Here is a 6,000-nt window from a genome sequence, read left to right as displayed (position 1 = left end):
CTTTTCTTATCATCAGTATGCCGATTGACACCCAACTGTATCTTTTCACCCCTGATCTTCTTGCCTCGATGTTGTTTTTCAGTGGATGCAGCAGTGGCGCTTAAAGCTCAGTATGTCCAAGACTGATCTTCTTGTTTTTCCTCCAAAGCCTACTGTTCAATACTCCTTTTCAATTCATGTCAACGACATCTCTATTTGCCCTGTGCAGGAAGCCCACAGTCTTGGCTTCATTTTTTATTCCTCCCTGTCATGTGTCCCCCAGATTCAAGCTATAGATAAGACATGTAGATTTTTTCTTTATATCATCACTAAAATTCGACTGTTTCTTTCAGTGCCCACCACCAAGATTCTAGTCCATGCCTTATTAGTCTTGCGACTGAATTTCTGCAGCTTCTTCCAGTGGGGCTTCCTCTTTCTCATCTCCGTCCTTTGATTTCTGTCCAGCATTCAGCTGCACGTATCATTATGTCAGCTCACCATGACAATCATATCTCTCCTTTGTTGTCATCCCTCCACTGGCTCCCTCTCTCCGTTCGTATATGTTATAAACTCCTGTTGATGACTTTTAAAGCCCTGCATGGGCTGGCCCCTCCTTACTTATCACATCTTCTTTCCCCATTCATTCCTATTCACGCCCTCCATTCTGGCAACCAAGGACTTTTGCCCCAGCTGAGGTTTTCTATCCACCATCTTGAAGGAGAGGAAGGCAAGCCAGCTCTAACAGGCCTCCGAGGGAGAGCAGATCTTCTGGACTTTTCCCCTTCCCTATTGTCATTCCCTTCTCCTTTTGTGTCTTGTCTTTTTTAGATTGTAATCCTGAGGGCAGGGGAACATCTAATTAACAAACTGTAAGCCGCTCTGATAGCCTTGGCTGAAGAGCAGGATATAAATAACTATCTCTCCTTCCATCCACTCTCCTAACCAAAGAGAACTGAGGGTCAGTCCAACTGTACCACAAACCCTGTCTCTGCTCCTGTGCAATGCCAGGTCTGTTAGGAATAAGACCCATATAATCCACAATCTCATTCAAGATAAGAACTGCGACCTGGCTTGCATCACTGAGGCTTGGGCCTGAGAGTGAAGCAGTGTGGGCACAGGCCCTTCCAGCCGGGTACTCAGTTAAGGACCAGATCAGGTTAGGTGGGCGGGGGGTGGTGTTGCCTTGGTCTATAAGAACACCCTTCCTTTGACCAGGAACCAGGTCCGTAAAACTGATTTCATCAAGTGTATTTACCTGACCTTGAATACCAGGGACAGACTGGGGATTCTGTTGGTCTACCGTCCACCCCGTGCGCTAACAGATTCCCTGGCCGAGCTGACACAACTGGTCTCGGAACTGGTGTTAGAGTCTCCTAAGCTTCTTGTTCTGAGGGACCTCAACATCCCTTTCGAGGCCAGTCAAGGTCCAACAGGTGCAGCTTGGGAGTTCATGGCTACCATGACTGTCATGGGCCTGTCCCAATTGGTTTCAGGGCCCACGCATTGCGCTGGTAATACTCTCGACGTTGTCTTTAGTACGGACACAGACACTGCATGGGCAGAGGTTTTTAATGTCTCTGCCCTATCATGGACGGACCATTTCCTGGTCGAGGCTTGAATCAAGGCTTCTACCTTAAGCCCCTCCGGGGGTGGAGGACCTATTAGAATGGTCCACCCTCGAAGGCTGATGGAACCCAAAAGGTTCCTAGAAGCCCTAGAGGGTTATATGGTTGGAACTGACGGCAACTCTGTTGATGCCCTGACTAACACCTGGGATAGAGATCTCTCCAGGGCTATACACAGTATCGCTCCCAAGCGTCCTTTCCGGCCTGCTTCCAATAAGCAACCCTGGTACACGGAAGACCTCAGGGATAGGAAGCGGGCCGTGCAACGACTAGAGTGCAACAGATGAAGACATCATCACTTAGCCAACAAGGCACTCCTCGAGTCTCTTTTGAAGGCTTACAGAATGGCAATAAGTGCAGCTAAACATTCGTTTTATGCTGCACGTATTGCGTCTGCAGAGTCGTGTCCGGCAGAGCTGTTCAGGGTAGTGAGGGAGCTAACGCAACTGCCCCCCTCCCTGAACCCTATTTTAGAACCATCTAAAGCCTGCTGTGACAAATTTAACAACTTCTTCGTGGATAAAATCTCTCGGCTAAGGGCTGATCTTGACGCCAGTATTTCTTCAGATCCTATAAGAGAGGTTTCCAGAGCTTCCGTGGACCCCATTAGACTGGATCATTTTGAGTTTGTGAGTACCGAGGAAGTGGACAAGATTCTTCAAAGTGTTAGGAAGACAACATGCTCTCTCGATCCCTGTCCTTCATGGCTGGTGGCCCAGGGGGGAACGGCGGTAACCTCTATGTTACTCCGTACAATTAATTCATCCTTCAGGGAGGGGCGTTTTCCATCGAGCTTAAAATCAGCAGTAGTAAAACCTCTAATAAAAAAGCCCTCCCTGGACCCCCTGATTCGGAATAATTATCGGCCTGTTTTGCTGTTGCCTTTTTTAGGGAAGGTGATCGAGAGAGCAGTTGCTTTCCAGCTTCAAGGGATCTTGGAAGAAACAGATTTTTCTAGACCCATTTCAAACCGGCTTCTGGGCAGGCTATGGAGTTGAGACTGCCATGGTCGCCTTAGTTGATGATCTCCGTCTGGGCATGGACATGGGAAGCGTGTCCCTGTTAGTGCTGTTGGACATCTCAGCGGTTTTCCGATACCATTGACCATGGTATCCTTCTGGAACGTCTGAGGGAGTTAGGTATCGGGGGCACTGCGCTCCAGTGGTTCCATTCCTACCTCTCGGGTAGATTCCAGATGGTGCAGCTGGGGGACGTTTGCTCCGATAAGAGGGCACTTACATCTGGTGTCCCTCAAGGAGCTATTCTATCCCCCATGCATTTAACATTTACATGAAACCACTGGGAGAGATCATCCGGAGACACGGGGCGCGGTGTTATCAGTACACTGATGACACCCAAATATGCTTCTCTGTTTCCCCGACTGATGCAGTAACTAGGGATGGCATCTCTCCTCTAAATGCCTGCTTGGAGTCGGTAATGGGCTGGATCAGGAAAAACAAACTCAGCTTGAATCCAGAGAAAACGGAAGTACTAGTGATAGGCTCCCCCGGTCCGGGTGGTGAGATTTGTCCACCTGTCCTGAATGGGGTCACGCTCCCCCTGAAGGACTCAGTTCACAGTTTGGGGGTGCTTTTGGACTCGTTGCGCCAGCTAACTTCTCAGGTGGATGCGACGGTCAGAAGCACCTGTTACCAGCTTTGGCTGATATGCCAGCTGCGACCCTACCTAGACCGGGGGGGCCTTGAAACAGTGGTACATGCTCTGGTAACCTCTTGGTTGGATTTCTGTAATGCGCTCTACATGGGGCAACCCTTGTACCAAACCCAGAAGCTTCAGCTAGTGCAGAATATGGCAGCTAGGTTGGTCACTGGATGTCCCAGGGTCAACCATATAACACCGTTTCTGCATGATCTCCATTGGCTGCCTGTTCGCTTCCGGGCACAATACAAAGTGTTGGTTATAACCTATAAAGCCCTAAATGGCTTGGGCCCAGGGTACTTGGAGGACCGCCTCTCCCCATATAGTCCGCCCCGCACACTCAGGTCGTCTGGGAAGAATCTGTTGAGGATCCCAATAACGAGATATGTATCAACCTCACAAAGGGCCTTTTCTATCTCGGCCCCTGGGATCTGGAACACCCTTCCAGAGGAACTCCGCTCCGCCACCTCCCTGGATCTCTTTAAAAAGTGACTCAAGACCTTCCTGTTTCAGCAAGCCTTCCCCGATGCTCCTTGATGATATACGACTCCCCCCTATATGTACAGCATTACCGAGCACATTTAGCTGGCCTGGATTTGATGTATGGTTTTAATCTGTATTCTGAAATGTTTTTATTGAAGTTTTATTTATGTATTGCAATTTTTATCCTGTATTTTGTATTTGATATTGCAATTTCTACCTGTATACCGCTATGATCAACACGGAATAGTGGTTTATAAATAAAACTTATTATCATTATTAAGTATTATTATTATATTCTACTTCTCCAATTCGGATCTGCCCCTTTTCTTTGGCCGCTCCTCACTCCTGGAACCTCCTTCCCTCTCAGTCATGGTTCATCTCCTCTTTACCCAGCTTTAAAACCATTCTGTTCAGGGAAGCGTTCCCAGACATTACATGATTGTTATTTGAAGTTTATTTTAATCTGTTGTTTGTATATTTTTGTTGATTGATATCGTACTAATTTTGTACAATTATAGTCCATTTTCTAGAATGTACACTACTGGCAGTTCCATTTTATTTTATTTTATTTCTATTTTATGTACAGCACTGTGTAAACCTACAGCCCTTTATAAATAACAACAACAACAACAACAACAACTGACAACTGATGGTTTACAGACTGCCACAGGTCCATGGACTACCACTTTGAGGAGCACCGGCATAAGATGACTAAGAGGAAGGGAGCGGAAGTGTCAGGGAAGAGACTACATAGCACCCTGAACCTAAATTAGCTTAATCTGGAGCTATGCCTTGCTTCAGCTCAATACTGATACTCCACAAGCAGTTGTGTATCTGCCAGTGTGCTTGCTTCTGGAGTATGTGCTGTACAACAGGGAAGGCACAGAGGCTCCTTCAACAATCCAACTGAATAAAATGATTCATTAGTTACACACCACCCAAGAATGTGCAACTGCACAACTGGAATCCAACTGGTTAGTCCCAACCAGAGTAGACCCATTCAATCAAATGTTGAAAAGTGAATGATCCCTTAAGCAAATCCAACTGATTCCATGATTCTAGTTGAGACTAACAAATGGATTTATGCCCCTGTGAAATGGTTACACTTGGGATTCTGCTTATGCAACTACAAGCTGAATATATCTGTTTCACAGGGCCCAAACAGACAGGCCAAAATAAAGCTGCTTTGGGTCACTTTGGAGGCATGCTGTTTAAACGATGCACACATCTCAAGAGGCCAGAAGCCATGCCAAAGCCACGCTCCAGTCTTAAGGACTAGAGCGCAGCTTTGGGGCAGTTTCTGGCCTCTTAAAATGTATGCGTCATTTAAACAGCATACCTCCAAAGTGACCCGAAGCAGCTTTATTTTGGCCTGTCTGTATGGGCCTACAGTTGCCAAAAAAAGTCCAACTGGGAGCTTACACCAGTGTATGACATCAACAGGAGTCCAGCCAAAGACATGTTGAAATCCTCCATAATTTTGCAGATGTAGAATATCTGATGACCAAGAGCCCAAATACCCTAAATGCATCAGATCCCATTGGATCTTGGAACTAAGCAGGGTCAGCCCTAGTTAGTACTTAGATGGGTGACAGAGAATGAATATCAGGCACTTTAGGCTATATGTGAAAAGAAGAAACTGGCAAAACCACCTATGAGTATTCCTTGCCTAAGAAAAACCTATTAAATTAATGGGGTCACCATAAGTTGACTAGCAACTTGAAGACACACACACACAGGTTAATGGCCTAGGATCTGTGATCATTATTCAAACTACCATAGTTTTTGAGGATTTTTCGGGCTATATGGCTGTGTTCTGGAAGAATTTATTCCTGACATTTCCCCTGATACCTCTGAAGATGCCAGCCACAGATGCAGGCGAAATGTCAGGAATAAATTCTTCCAGAACATGGGCACATAGTCCAAAAAAACCCACAAAAAATTATGGATGCAAGTCATGAAAGCCTTTGACTGCACATTCAAACTACCTTTCCCAACTCTCTTCAGAAGGAGATATTATTGGCATCAGTGACGAGAAGGTGGTCTGAATCCCATTGTTCATCCTGATGATAGTAGAACCTTTTAATCAACCTACATGTTGTCTAACTAATCAACAACTGAGTTAGTCTACTCTAATCACAAGTAGCCAAGAGAATTGAACCTCAAAGGTTAAGCAGGTTTTGGAAGAGGTGCTCCCTCCAGTGGTGAAAAATGTCTGCTTGTAATAGCACACCATCTTCACTTTGTGAGTGAT

This window comes from Sceloporus occidentalis, unplaced genomic scaffold (genome assembly GCF_023333645.1).
Source record: "Sceloporus occidentalis isolate IW3139 unplaced genomic scaffold, rSceOcc1.0.p SCAF_2, whole genome shotgun sequence".
Classification (NCBI taxonomy): Eukaryota; Metazoa; Chordata; class Lepidosauria; order Squamata; family Phrynosomatidae; genus Sceloporus; species Sceloporus occidentalis.
Note: the sequence above shows the minus strand (reverse complement) of the source record.